Source organism: Aplidium turbinatum, chromosome 10 (assembly GCF_918807975.1).
Source record: "Aplidium turbinatum chromosome 10, kaAplTurb1.1, whole genome shotgun sequence".
Lineage (NCBI taxonomy): Eukaryota > Metazoa > Chordata > Ascidiacea > Aplousobranchia > Polyclinidae > Aplidium > Aplidium turbinatum.
Window position 1 is genome coordinate 20,667,310 of NC_137481.1, and position 15,697 is coordinate 20,683,006.

Below are 15,697 nucleotides of genomic sequence, written 5' to 3' on the forward strand. Positions count from 1 at the left end.
ACAGTAGTAAAAATTACGTCAAGAGACGCACAAATGATTCCTTCAGCTTGGAGAAAAAAAAAGTTTTCGACGGTTTCAAGCTTGACTGAACAGCGACACAAAACGATAAAAACACACGGTTACACTTACAAGACGTAGTATAATATAAACGAATTGTAACATACCCCTACCAATGTATGAATTAAAATGAATTTATTTTAAATCTTCAACATAAGTTAGTCCACATCAGGGGTTCTTAACCTTATTTGTTTCGTTTACCCCTTGCCGAATAAAAAAAGTGAAATTTACCCCCACCGTATGCATCGTGTCCAAGTGGTTAACGCGTTGGGCTCGCAGTCGAGAGCCTGCATGTTCGACTCTAGCCACCCGCACTTGCTGTTGTTTCTCTGGGCAAGAAACTTAACGATAATTGCCTCTACCCAGTGATCGATTTCGAGTAATGGGTAGTACTAAATTTAAGTCATAAGTAGAGTAGACAACCGGAAAGAGACATTGCAGTCGGCTGCAGCGTGGGTCAGGTGTACGTCGGAAGGCGTACACCGATGCATAACGCTCAAGTCCGCTTTCCCGCAATGCAGGATAAAGATATGAAAAACAAACAAACAAAGTGTCCAGTCAACCATGCGAAGAAATGCAAAACATCCTTTTTGTCTGGATTTACCTTGGTAAATATCAAAAACAAACTGTTTATTTGGCGAAGACACGATTGTTCTTGACGGGGTCCTGTGAAAAATAATTACTCAAATGTCCTAAATACGGTAACTATGATAAAAGCACACAAAAATGTTTAAATTTTTTTCTTTTATTAATAACTGAACGCAATTTCAACAGTCAATCAGTGAGACTTTTGTGCTTGCTTTCCAAGAACAATTTTGGAGATTCTTGAAACAGTCGTTGAAAGAGCTACTCGCATGTCGTCTTTGGGAACTAAGCGAGATCGATGCTTTGTTTTAACAGTCAACAATGAAAAGAACCCTGCTTCACACAGGTAGCCTATCACACAGGTGGCGTTGGAAAAGGTATCATAACTTCAAATGCACGCTTAGTCAGCGTAGGAAACTCTTTGACTAATCACACCAAAACTTGGAAAAGTCACCATTGCACGATAACAATTTGGAACAAAGCGTTATTGAACATCGAAGATCAATCAATTGATCTTTGCAAAGATCGTCGTCAGCAATACTTTCTAACTCGGCTTCGAAGGGATGAGTTATCCAAAGAGCAGTACTGTTAAAACTTTCACCTTCGAAGTACCGTAACCATCAAAGTTGTTTTTTAAGGCGGCAAGGTGCTGGCATATTTCGACTTCGACGTCAGAAATCTCGTTGCGACTTCTACTGACTTTCCAAACATCAAATGTTGGAAAATATGCGTGAATTCCTCATTCAACTCTTCTACTCCACAGATCTAATTTTGTCTGAAAGCCCTGAATTGTATTATGTACATATATAATGGTAACACTTTTTCCTTGTATTTGCACAATGAGCTGGTTCAAACTTGAAAAAATGTCTGTCAAGTAAGCCAATGCACCAATAAATTTGTTGTCACCAAAGTGCTTAACGGGGATTTGCATTCTCGAAAAAAAATCTCGGTTTCAACATGTAGGCCTAGTTCGAAAACTCGAGACAAAACAAGACCCCGAAAGAGCCACCGAACTTCGGTGTGATAAAGGAGAACAGCAGAAATTTGAATCAAAATCGAGTGCAACACTACATGTTTTTTGATAACTTGGTCTACATCGAGTGCACACTTGTTTGACCTTTTGAAAGGTTTACTTAACCTTTTATTCACCAATACCATCTAGATCGTTTCTAGCACTAGTTGCAACGTTCATCTGATGAAATTGAAAGTAAAGGCAACAACAAACAGGATGGTTTATTGCTCATTCATCAGATGAACGTTGCAACTATAGTGCTAGAAACGATAATTGTCCTGATGAACACCCAAACTTTTCAGTATTCAATATCATCTAACTAGATGAAGCATTATTTGGATATTGGCCGTTTTACCACATTATGTTGGGTCTACAAGCACAGTTTGACCAGTTCCGCTCTTGTCAGGATAAATTTCTTCAACCTTACTCATAGATCGCTTAGAGCGCCGCTGAGAGTGGTCGATCAATGAACAAGAAGATTATTTTCTTCTGGTGCCATTTTTGTGGCTGGATAATTTGAGACAAATATTGCCTGTTCTAACTTTGCCAAAATTGATTTGCTATTTATTGGATTTGAACCCACCGACGTCGAAAGTAACATCAGTCCCTCTTTTCCAACAACCTAAGGGAAAATTTGGTAAAGGACCATCAGTAGAAGATTAATTGGTGTTAAAGGCTCAGTATCGCGAGGGTCAAAAGTTACCGGTACCGGAACGATAGGTTTGGAGTTTATTATATTACTGATTCCACTTCAACCATCATCGTGTGGAGACTCCTCCCAACCACTTGCTCCCTTAAAATGGTTGTCAAAATTTTCTTATTGGACGTTTTTTTTCATCTTCCATCCTGAAATTTTCTTCCATCCCATTTCCATTCTACCATAGAAATCTTCCATTCATCGTCGTCGAGTTTTATTTTTTAACGTTTAGGTTTTGAGGGACAGTTGTTGTGTAGTCCCCACTCCAGATAACTGGCTAGCTGCACACGTGGCAGATTGCACATCTCACTCTACTTCTCAGGGTCACAAAGAGTCAGATCTCAACAAATTCCACTCTCGACGATCTTTTATTATTATATCGCTCGCTCTCCAATTTGACTGGCCTACCAACCCCACGTCTTCCTGGAATTTGTAAATTGCGGCCAATTTCAATGCACTGTTAGATCTTTCTACATGTGCAATTGTGCATACCAGCGGAGCCTTTTATCAGCAAGAACCAGCAGTCGATCTAGCAACACGGATGATCGCAATGTGGTCAGATCATTGTTGTTGCTGCATTGTTGGACTTCACATAACATATTTGTTGAAATCGCACACAAGTATACTGTACACTCTTTTTGTAAGACCGGTGGCGTGATCTTAAGACCAGCAACAGTTCTCTGAAAGCTTTTTAAGCTGCTTTTACACGCGACTTTATTGTATAATCGCATTCTCCTGCTGCAGAAATTACGTCTCCAAGATCAACCAATTCCACCATTTTGCTTGAATCTTTCTCAGTGCCCACCAGATAACTTTACAAGGAACACGATCAAAAAGCTTTCGAGATCTACGAACGCCATTATGCAATACAATTGTTTATTTCATGACAGACATTTTTCTTGTAGTTGTCTATCAACAAAAATTGCATCAGTTTATCTCCTGCCAGGGACAAAACCAAACTGTGAGAGCCATCAAGAGTTATACTTTCTCCCCGATATGACTTATCTAAAGTTCTCTCTACAATTTTCATGACTAATTGCTCTGTCAATTTGAGTTCACAATAATTTTACCTCTCCAATGCACCTCCTTTATCTTTGTAGAGAGATACAATGAAGCTCCGCTCCCAGTTTAAAGGAATCTTACTATGACAGATAATTGAAGATGCAAGATCACGGATCAATGATGCAACTGCATTACGTACCGTTTGGTGTTTAGTAAAAACTAGAAGACCTATATGTCTGTGGTCTTGCGTTTTCGGTCTTTGCGTTTTCGGTCAATTTATGTGAAACATTAGGGGCATTTGACGTACATAAATGGTTGTTTTTTTTCGATGCATCCATTGCCTCCGCTGTATCATCAACAAGTTTCTGTGGGTTGGTGGAGCGTGGGAGCGGCTGCGTTTGAGTGTTTCGTTTTTGCGGTGATTTCTGTCTCCTGTCTTTGGAATTTGTAGCAGGACAAGCTTAAGCCTATATATTCTATCTTCCATCACTTGGTGCTGCTATTTTGCAAGGAGCTTAAGCTTTATTGAAATTTAAAGGGGGACCTTGACTCAGGGCTGCAGTGCTGCTATAAAAGAGGTACATGGCTCTACAGCTCCTGAGGCTTTACTCCAGTGGCTCCATGCTCCGGAGGTGTCAGACTTTATATATCAGTCGCTCCGGCTCCGAAGGCGCAACACTTTACATCAGTCGCTCTGGTTCAGCGCTGGAGAGAAAATAAAGACGTGTGTCATCTTCTAAATAAGTACATTTTTTAGCAGTAAACACAATGGAGTTTTCTAAAACGCTGCCCTTTGAAACAAGGACAAATTTTGAAAAAAGACGGTACGGTATACAAAATTATACGAATGTTTCCAGATGCACACGTGTAAAATGAAACAAAATGGACAAAATATTAGCGATTTTTACATGAAAAAGAACACGTAATCACAGATCCCAGATAGCTCAAAATGAAATACAATTATAGATCCAGATAGCTATGCCAACATAACAAGTTTTTGCAATGAAGTGAAGCAGATGGTGCAGTTGACTTGACCCTAGTGAACAGGAACGGATCCAGGGGGGAACTTGGTCATGTGCCCAAAAAAAATCGGTATAAAATATGTAATCATTTTGAATCTGTTTAGTTAAATGACGAAGGCTTCTATGACACATTAGGAGATTGTCGGACCACTCGCCATGCGACAATTTGGCAAGTGCTTCAACTCAGCAAGAACATTTCAGCTACTACCAATTAAGTCAACAAATGAGATTTGCGTGCTCTCGTCGGACTTGCTTGGTCATCGCTTATCAAACTTATTTTGGTGACTTGTGGCATTCCAAGTTTCGGCTTGATCAGTTGTTGCTTGCTCAGTTTCATCATTTACCAACTTCAGGCACTTGCTGAAATGTTGCTATAGCTCAGTTGTCACTGATTGCTCATTTCACAACTACTGACTTATAGGCATTGTCTCCAAGATCAGGGAGTTTGGTGAATATACTGGCTTAAGAATTGCACTGCAACGAGCCATAGGTCTATGTAGCAGAATCCAGACCTGGATAGCCTAACAGTTGCTTTGCACGTGAATAAAAGTCTGCAACTGACCAAGTAGGCTCTTTGTGACGACTCTGGTTATAACATATGATGAGCAGCACAGATACAATATTCTGCGCTCTCATTTGATTAGCGATCAAGTTCTCAACTACTTTTTAGATAAGGGTGTAAGGAGTAATAGATGCCAGCTGTAACCGGTTAAGGACCTAAAATGGAATTCTGTCACATATCAATCTATCATTCTAGCATAATTAAGCAATTTTCTGATCAGTTACAAAAATATATGCAATGACAGATTGAAATTACACTTTCTTACTGGAAGATTGTGAAAGTAACATGATGATGTTATAACGTAAGCGCAAAAAAGCTTACAGAAAGATAAATTCCAAAATTGCAAGAACACCTGATGACCAGAGAAAAACTAATTTCATTTTTTGATTCAGCGCCCTCAAATTACCCCAAAACCGCATGTCTTATGTATATATAATGTAAATGGCATAATTTAAACCAGCAACAAGTAGTTTTGATAATTTTACGTTAATCTTTCGTTTACTTGTGTTCCTTTATTTCGTCATGCGTTCTTTATTGTTTTGCACTCGCCTGCACTGCTCGCTAAAAGAAAAAAGGATTCTTAACTGGTACCAAGTCGATTTGTATTCATTCCAAAATTGCTTATTTCAAAGACAGTCACAAATCGAAAGTTTAAGAGTTACTGTTACAGTGCAAGTGGAATTGTCTAAAACGCACATTAAAGTAGCCTACATTCATACACATCAAGCACATACAAAAACCAAAGCAAAAATCGTGTGTCGTCTTGTTGAAGCAATCCAACAGAAACTTATAGCCTACTCATCTCATTTTACAAATGTTGTAGACTATGTCTTAATCATCATCATCATCCGTTCAGTCGATTTGAATTGTCGGTCATTCAATATAGGCTATCTTCTCTCTCCACAGATGCAGGGACGTGCAGTCAGGGGAGGCAGGTGAGGCAGTGCCTCACCTGCCAACATCTGGCAAAGCAAAATTTATATCAAAGAAATGGTTATCACAGAATAAATATTATTTGTTAAAAAGTAGTAAATATTGCACGTTTTTAGGTGCTTTTATTTGTGTGAATTGCTGTAGTCGTGCCCCCTTTCCCTCAAATTTTATGTTTCTACACCCAAACTGTGCTTTAATTTTTCTGTTTCTGTGGCGATATTCTTATCGAGCGTTCACGTGGTCAAAATCGTTGAAATACGCGAGGAGAGGCAACGCCAAGCTGCGCTTCACTTCAGATCAGAAAACTTCCATACACTGCATTATGCGTGCCTTTTTCTTTCGCAAAGTTGCCCAGAAATCATCATGAACGATTTAGCTACGATTTGAGGCTTGCCTCAAATGTGACGTCACAGCTATGAAACCTTTTTCGTCAAGCTGGAATGCCCGCATAGTACGTGGTATGTGACTTCTTGCAGTGTAAAGGATTGTTTCTTATAACATTTAACTAAAAAATGGAAGAAGATTTTGTATCAAATCTGAAAGATTTAAAAAAAATAAACTTTTAATCCAAAGTTGAAGTCATAAATAAAGAATGACTGGTTCTAAATTTATAAGGTTTGCATCAGACGACTGAACAAAAAAAAATAACTTGCAACTTTCAAAGAGATTGCTGCTCAAAAAAGAAGTGGCTGGCTTTAAAAATTGCCTTTTCTGCTTTCCCTTTCAATATCTAGTGATAATGTTAGGACTAAAGAAGGGTCTATACAACAAAGTCACAAATGTTTTAGTCCAAAAGGATAGGCGCATGGATTTTATTTTTAATAAATGTGAAAGCATGCTGCTAATTTTTTTGATTAGTATGATACCACTTTTGTTGCTAAAAAATTTTATTGTAAAAGTTACTTGAAAAAATTAGTGCCTCACCATCTAGGAACCTCACCGTACGTCACTGCACAGATGTAGGCTACAGTTTTGCCTTTACCAAACGATATTGTATCAATATCGGATTGCCCTAACACAGACTGTAGGCTACAGTCTTGCCTTTACCAAACTGTATTGCACTTATACCAGATTGCTCTTACACAAACTGTACAATTTTGTCCTTACCAAACGATACTTTGTCAATATCGGATTTCCCTTACACAAACTGTAGGCTACAGTCTTGCCTTTACCAAATTGTATTGCACCAATATCGGATTTCTCTAACACAATATGTACAGTTTTATCTTTACCAAACGATACTGTATCAATATCAGACTGCCCTTACACAACCTGTACAGTTTTGCTTTTACAAAACTGTATTCCACCAATATCAGATTGCCCTTACACAAACTGTATCGTCTTTTCTTTATCTGACTGCACTGTGCCAATATCGGATTGCTGTTACACAAACTGTACAGTTATGCCTTTACCAAACTCTATTGCGCCAGTATCAGATTGCCCATACACAAACTGTACAGTCTTGTCTTTACCAGACTGTACTGTGCCAATATCGGATTGCTCTTACACAAACTGTACAGTTTTGCCTTTACAAAATTGTATTGTATCAATATCGGATTGCTCTTACACAAACTGTACAGTTTTGCCTTTACCAAACTATATTGCACCAATATCAGATCGCCTTTACACAAACTGTACAGTCTTTTCTTTACCAGACTGTAATGTGCCAACATCGGATTGCTCTTACTCAAACTGTACAGTTTTGCCTTTACGAAACTGTATTGCACCAATATCAGATTGCCCTTACACAAACTGTACAGATTTGCCTTTACACAAACCTTACTGTATCAATATCGGATTGCCTTTACACAAACTGTACAGTATTGCCTTTACAAAACTGCACTGTGCCAATATGGGATTACCCTTACACAAACTGTACAGTTTTGCCTTTACAAAACCGCACTGTGCCAATATCGGATTACCCTTACACAAACTGTACAAGTTTGCCTTTACAAAACTGTACTGTACCAATATCGGATTGCCTTTACACGAACTGTAAACTTCTGCTCTTACCAAACTGTATTGCACCAATATCGGATTGCCCTTACACAAACTGTATAGTGTTCCTTTACAAAACTGTATTGTGCCGATATCGGATTGCCCTTACACAAACTGTATAGTTCTGCTTTTGCAAAACTGTACTGTGCCGATATCAGATTGCCCTTACACAAACTGTATAGTTTTTCCTTTACAAACCTGTACTGTGCCGATATCGGATTGCCCTTACACAAACTGTATAGTGTTCCTTTACAAAACTATATTGTGCCGATATCGGATTGCCCTTACACAAACTGTATAGTTTTTCTTTTACAAAACTGTATTGTGCCGATATCGGATTGCCCTTACACAAACTGTATAGTTTTTCCTTTACAAAACTGTATTGTGCCGATATAGGATTGCCCTTATACAAACTGTATAGTTTTCCTTTACAAAACTGTACTGTGCCGATATCGGATTGCCCTTACACAAACTGTATAGTTTCTCCTTTACAAAACTGTATTGTGCCGATATCGGATTGCCCTTATACAAACTGTATAGTTTTCCTTTACAAAACTGTATTGTGCCGATATCGGATTGCCCTTACACAAACTGTATAGTTTTTCCTTTACAAAACTGTACTGTGCCAATATCGGATTACCCGTACACAAACTGTATAGTTTTTCCTTTACAAAACTGTACTGTGCCGATATCGGATTGCCCTTACACAAACTGTATAGTTTTTCATTCACAAAACTGTATTGTGCCGATATCGGATTGCCCTTACACAAACTGTATAGTGTTTCTTTACAAAACTATATTGTGCCGATATCGGATTGCCCTTACACAAACTGTATAGTTTTTCTTTTACAAAACTGTATTGTGCCAATATCAGATTGCCCTTACACAAACTGTATAGTTTTTCCTTTACAAAACTGTATTGTGCCGATATCGGATTGCCCTTATACAAACTGTATAGTTTTCCTTTACAAAACTGTACTGTGCCAATATCGGATTGCCCTTACACAAACTGTATAGTTTCTCCTTTACAAAACTGTATTGTGCCGATATCGGATTGCCCTTATACAAACTGTATAGTTTCTCCTTTACAAAACTGTATTGTGCCGATATCGGATTGCCCTTACGCAAACTGTATAGTTTTTCCTTTACAAAACTGTACTGTGCCGATATCGGATTGCCCTTACACAAACTGTATAGTTTTTCCTTTACAAAACTGTACTGTGCCGATATCGGATTGCCCTTACACAAACTGTATAGTTTTTCCTTTACAAAACTGTACTGTGCCGATATTGGGTTTGTATCGGACAAACTGTACCGTTTCTCGATACAATACGGTACGTAACCGGTATCGGCCCGATACGGTGCAAACGTTACCCATACACCCCATACGCGCCGATACAAAAACAGTATTGGCCCGATAATGTGATGTTTACTGGGGGTTGCCATAAAAGCGGGTAAGTTTATTTGTGCTGTTATAAGCCATACAACTTTTATTTCAAGCAGTATTAGGGTAGGGAAGGCGGGGCAAGTTGAGCAGGTTTTTTTTTAAATATTTTTTTTTTTCACTAACTTTTTCGAAGACTCAAGTATTGCATTTCAAAAACATGCTAATAAGCCAAGTTTTTAGACAAAAACTGGTTGGTTTTATTTATTATTTTGCACTGTATTCAAGTTTAAGTAACGATTGCACAACTTGCCCCGGATTATTTTTCCGGGGCAAGTTGTGCAGCACCATGGGGCAAGCTGTGTAGCACCATGGGGTAAGTTGAGCAACAACAATCGTTCGTTTTGACTAGGGGCAAGTTGAGCAACATATTACGCCCAGCAAAAGTACAGACAATTTAACAAATCAGCTATTTTTACATTCATTCACTGGTCATTTTTTACATTCATTCACGTGGAAGACTTTGAAACTATGTAAAAATGGCTAATAGGCTACAACATTTGTAAATTAACAAAGGCGGTTTACAGGAACAGTTGCACAATTTGCCCCGTCATCAATTGCACAACTTGCCCCATTCACACTTTTTTTTAAAGAACAAAAAATTTCAAGAAAACTAACAAATGTACGAAAAAACTTTACCTGCGAAAATACAACTACATCATATGTCTACTGACCCCTACTGCCAGGGCCTCTGAGAGAAATTTTCACTAGGGGTACGAAGAGTCATTTCAGGCCCCCTCTCACTCCGGGCCCCCTTTGTCTTGGGCAAAAAGTGTGATGTTTGCTTAGGCGTATTGCACACCACACAACATTTTACTGCAGAATTGGACATCTGTGCGCAATAGCATCAGGCTGCAATAAAACTATTATTTTGTGTTGTGCTTATCATGTGATCTGTCCCTCGCCAATTTGTGTATCCTGCATTGAATTCGTGTGTCATTTATTGGTGGTGCCGTTGAGAGGTGTCGCTTGTACATCTTTAATGTAAAAATTTTAAATTCCATTTTTTATTTCTCTTAGATGTATCTTATAATTCTTTCCGAAAAGGACACTATGTGGTGTCGAAAACGTTGGATTTAGTAGTTTTTTCATGTTTTTTTTGTGTGTTCAATGTTAAATTCGTTAACGTTACTGAGTGTTATATGTATCTGGTACAAGCCAAGCTCTCTACCAAGGCTCAAACATAACATCTTGTTAAAACATAATCAAGTTAATCATCTGACCGATCCTAACCTTTCTTCATTAACTTTTGCATTCACCACATGCCCAACACTAGCAGAGGTATAAACGAAAGAAGTCACTTTTTTTTACTCCGGCTCCGGTCCTGCTCCGAAAGTATTCTCCGGCTCCTGCTCTAACTCCGAAATTCATTTTGAAGTGAAATAAGCGTGAAACTACCTTTGTCAAATAGTTTTTAAAAAACACAAAAAAAACAAAAAAACACCCGGGCTTTTTGCCCGGGTTTTTCTCAAACCTGCTTTTGCTACACTATGCCCCTCCCCGGACAGGAGAATAACTAACTTTTATGAATTAATGTAGGGTGCTTTTAACAGAACATTTTTGCACGTAAAGCATTAAATGACCACTTTGGGCCCCTAATTTGCTCGCAAAGCATTCGATTACTTTTCTGGTCCCTTTTGCTAGATTACGGGCCCCCCAGGACTAAAGAAAAACAACTTTTATGTTTGAAATCAGTCGTTTAGGATGGTTTTAACCAAACATTTTTGCGAGTAAGCTATAAAACCACAATTTCGGCCCCCCCAACAAACACAGGCCTGAGCCCTCAAGGGTACACCGTACCCTTCGTACCCCCCTCTCATAGGCCTTGCCTACTGTTAAAGTTCGACTAGTTCTACTGTGCATCCAAAAAATCAAAATTTTGTTTGCATCCGAATTTAGATCTTAAGACCTAAACACCTTATATCGTTGATCAAGCCTAACCTGCCCAAAAAACTGATAACTGCGATTCACGTGCTTCAAAGGCATTATAGGTAAAATATAATAATGGCGTTAAAGATTCATTACGCTATTTATTTCCTTTCAAACGGGGACTTGCACAACTTGCCCCGTTGCACAACTTGCCCCGCCTTCCCCTACAAATTGTTCGTATTTCAATGTTTTGGTTGAACCTGTCACTCTGTGAAGTTTTTTAAACTTTGTAAGACTTGGTGCTTTTTGAAATAGTGTTTGATACCGTAGTTGAAACATTGATACTTATTATGTCACTTGTTCCTTATTATGCTGTTAACAAAAACGCTGTTGTTCTTACCTACATTTTTGTTAGTGGTGTTCCGTGGCGAACGCGAAAGTAAATCAGGGGTACCGACTCGACCTAAAATCAATAAAATTTGTTAGATTGACATAAAGCATAAAGCATTTATCTTACATGTTAATGCTACAGTACAGCAAGCAAATTTCGAGATGTGATGTAACATTTAAACATTTTCCCATTTTTAGCATTTCAATAGGCTACTGTAACTTACGTACAAGACACGTCGTGCCAATTGTCGTTTCACGTAGGCTACGTCCGATTACACCTTTTCCTAAAAAAGATTTTTGCCGTCAGAGTTGTAAAAATGAGGTAGGCTACAACGTGCTTACAAACTACCGCATCGGAGTAGTAGGCTACACAATCTGACAAAAGTTTCCGAAAACTATCTTGAGCATCTGCGACTTTCAGTCATATATAAACTTGGTGAAATTAAAGTACGTATTAATTTGAAGAGAAGGAGACATTATTTATGGTCTCTGTTAAAGAAGGACCTTGAGTGCAAACTAGCACACGTTAAAATTATTTGGATTTGAACCAGTCAATTCATAGAATCCAAAGCTTTACGTGGATCCCTTGTGGACTTTACGCCCATTCAAGGTTAAAAAGTGTCGCAAACCCCCCTCTTTTTTAATATATAAACTTGTAGGGATCTTTTATTTGTATTACATTGTAGGGATCATTTATTTGTATTATTTGTACAACTGAATGTTCTTTGATGCAAAGCAAGATTTTCTTTTGCGCAAAATTACGTGTGATAGCGTCATTGGCAAAAAGCATTGCAATCTCTTCGTCTCAAAAATGTTCCTAGCAAAAGACTTAGATTTTCCGATTAAAAATTAGGAAGCAAATATGAAACAGAAATATATTACATACGACATCATCACCGATCATCACCACATAAAGGTATAAGTGTTGTAAGCACAGTCATTCACTTCAGTACTACCAGTGAGTGAAACGGTTGACTAACGTTTCTGAATTGAACAATCTCTGTGGCCTCTGTCAGTGAAATGAATTTGCAAATCGTCAAGTCTTTCAAAGCGAGGAGAAAAAGCAGCTCTAAGTTAGTATTAGTCACTTTTTAGTGTGTTTTGGGTCACTATTTGCTGTTTTTGTGAGTATGTTCAGTGATGTACAGTACTGAATGACTATAAATCTAAAGAACATACTAAAGAGCACATGCTTGGTTGAAGGTTTTTTCGTAACAAGAAAGAATATTTAAATCAATATTCTAAGGAGAAAAATGGGTATTTTTAAACAGTGGTCTGCTAAACATTGTGACTTTGGCTGAGTATGCAATGCGCTAGACGCCCAACCTTTAACCTGGCAAGGTTAATCACCAGTTTGCATATTCAATACTATAACGATGCTGTACTTTGGATGCAAAAATTAATGGTTATTCTGTATAACAAAAACAAGACAAAAACTGCAATATCCATCAAGCTTGAAATAGTGAATATGCCTAATTCAAGAATCTATATGCGACAGCGATCCTTTATATTAAGTCACATTTTGTTGGCGCAAAAGGAGCAGAAAGCTTTGTGTTGTATTGGCTTCAATTTCAAGTTTGTGGCTTAGACTATTTTAGACATATTATACTGTATACTTTTTAGTAACTTAGCATTGTAGTCCAGGAAAATATCTATTACCTGATATTATAAAAGGACGTACTGTCGGCCCCAGATGTTAAAATGTTCAATGACTAGTTTGCTGCGCTACAACAACGTAGAAATATTTTAAAACTTATGCATGAAATCCGATGGCGTTTGGACCAACTGTGGCATGCGAAGAAGACCTACAGATTATTGTAATCCCTTAATCTTGAATCCTTAACAGGTGACATTTACAAGCAAATCGTAAATGTAGGCTATTACTATCCCTGTGGTGACTCAATGATTGATTGAAAAGCTGGTCGTATGGCTCCATTGCAAATTCAAAGTGAAAAAAAGTTTAAACAGATCAAAACTCGCCAAACTGGAAATTAACTTCTCCTATGATTGAGCGAACATTCTAAGTTTTAATAAAGGGGAAGTGTTTTATATTTTGAAATATCTTCCTAATGTCGTAGAAATAGAAAGTGACGTATCGGAACTATAGCGACAAATTATTATCGAGTCTAGCATCCTTTCGCTTTTGCAGTTTGAAGAAATAATTTTGGTGTTAGCTGTGATGGCCAGCGAATGATATATTTTAATCCAAACAGAAACAATCTAAGTGAAAATTTTTGTCCAGCACTGTGGTATTGTGTAGGTCTGTACCCAGTGGCGTATTTAGAAAGTTTGTTAGGGGGGGGCCAAGACATTGTGTCAGTCAGCCGCATAGCGGCTGACTCAGCGGCTGGAGGCCAATAGGGGTAGTCTCAACGGTAGTACATGGAAAACTCAAATTTGGTGAAAATGGTTGTTAATTGTTTCAAATTTTTTCTACTTGGGTAAAAATTAGACTTGTTTGATCCTTTAAATAAGGGGAGTAGGCTATACCAAAATGTCATATGATGCGTCAGAATGGGGGGAGAGGGTTAGTTGAAGCCGTCAGATAGGAGGGGAGGGGGTCCAAAATCAAGAGCGAATCCGTAGAAGTAGCCTAAGTTACTGTTCCAATCAATGAACCAACAAAAGATATCAAACACTTCAGAACATAAACAATAAGTTAGTCCTTTCGACCTCGAATAGCCTACCTTTTGAACATTCTCGGCGATTCGCAATGACAATTTACAGTTTAATGCGATGGCTGCGCTTGGCAAATATATCAATGACTGCATCATACTCGAGTATAATATCCTTGTTTAAATACATCGGAGCTAGTAGACCATCCAAACGTGGCTCGGTCATGGTCGTGCGGTAATAATTTTGCAGGTAGGCTACTTTAGTGAACTGAAACATCGCTCATTGGAGGCAGTTGTAACTGGAAGCGTAGCAAAGATTCGAAGTAATTTATGGATAATTGCCGAGTTATTCAACAGCTTGACACGCATCCACAAAAGTCGCATGTCTTTTATCCACAGAAACTGCAAGCCAATTTGCTCTTAGTAATTTAATAGTAGCTGCAAAGCAATTGCTTGGTTCAACATCCAGCATTTCATGGTAGGCATGGTAGAAGTCGAAAATCTCGTCGATCGGGCAGTCCTCATCTTCATGAATCAATGAAGGCAGATATATCATGTGCTGACTTTAAAAGCTAGCGAGCAGTGCTCATTGGATCTCTCGTGAATTTGTGCCATGCAATTGTCAAGAAAAGGAAGAAAAACTGTTTGTTTGAAATAGATCTCCGCGGTTTCAGCTGGAATGTTAGGTCAATGTTGTTGTCTAGGTGCTCTCCGCGGCATTCGGATTTCTTCGCCAAAAACTGAGCAAGTCTTGCCAAAAAGTTGGTGAAAAAGCCTATTACCGGTATCGCCCCTTAGGTCTTGTGACACAGTTGCGCAGGATGAATCACCCAAGCAATTATGTCTTGCGCTACAACTTCTTTTTGCAAAATTTATGATTTTTTTTAACTGATCATTAGGGGGAGGCCATCGCCCCTTATCCTCCCCCCTAAATACGCTACTGTCTGTACCTTAGTTATGCATCAAGTAAAGTCTGCTTATGCTCGACTAGAGAAGAGGCCGAAGAGGATTAAAGTAAAGCTTTCAAACAGATCTGAATTCTGTTGTGCTTTATGCATCACTAGAAAGATTTTGAGAAGTAATTTGCCGTAGATGGCGTCCAAATGTCAATCTCGCATTTTCCGTTACAACACACCACAGCTTAAGATTAAAGTTTCTATGCGCTCAATGGATCTATCAGCCTTTTCAAAACATTTTCCAAAAAAGATTTAGTTTTGTACATGCAGGTTTATAAATTGAATTTTATGTCACTTTTCAGCTGAGTCATGTGGGATGCGGTAACCAAGTATCGAAAGCAGATTTGTACTATTTTTGTTGGGGATTTTGTTTAAGGCTTACATACAGTATGTATGTCTACGTCACAGTAGCATTGTGACACACAGTAGCGGTTACCCACTTGACCACTTTATCAAAGAATTGTAACGTAAAATCAAAGCTAAAATAATTTTATTTATTATCTTTTTCTTCCGGCTGCTGGGGATTCACAAGTTCGCCCACTGCTCATTAATTGG

The 15,697-nt window shown here is 38.4% G+C and overlaps 1 protein-coding gene across 1 annotated transcript in view; it reads left to right on the top strand.

Moving 5' to 3' along the window:
- Positions 1-15,697, top strand: part of LOC145778103 (pleckstrin homology domain-containing family G member 7-like) — a 67,690-nt gene that overhangs the window by 18,493 nt on the left and 33,500 nt on the right. The gene's annotated exons all lie outside the window — the stretch shown is intronic.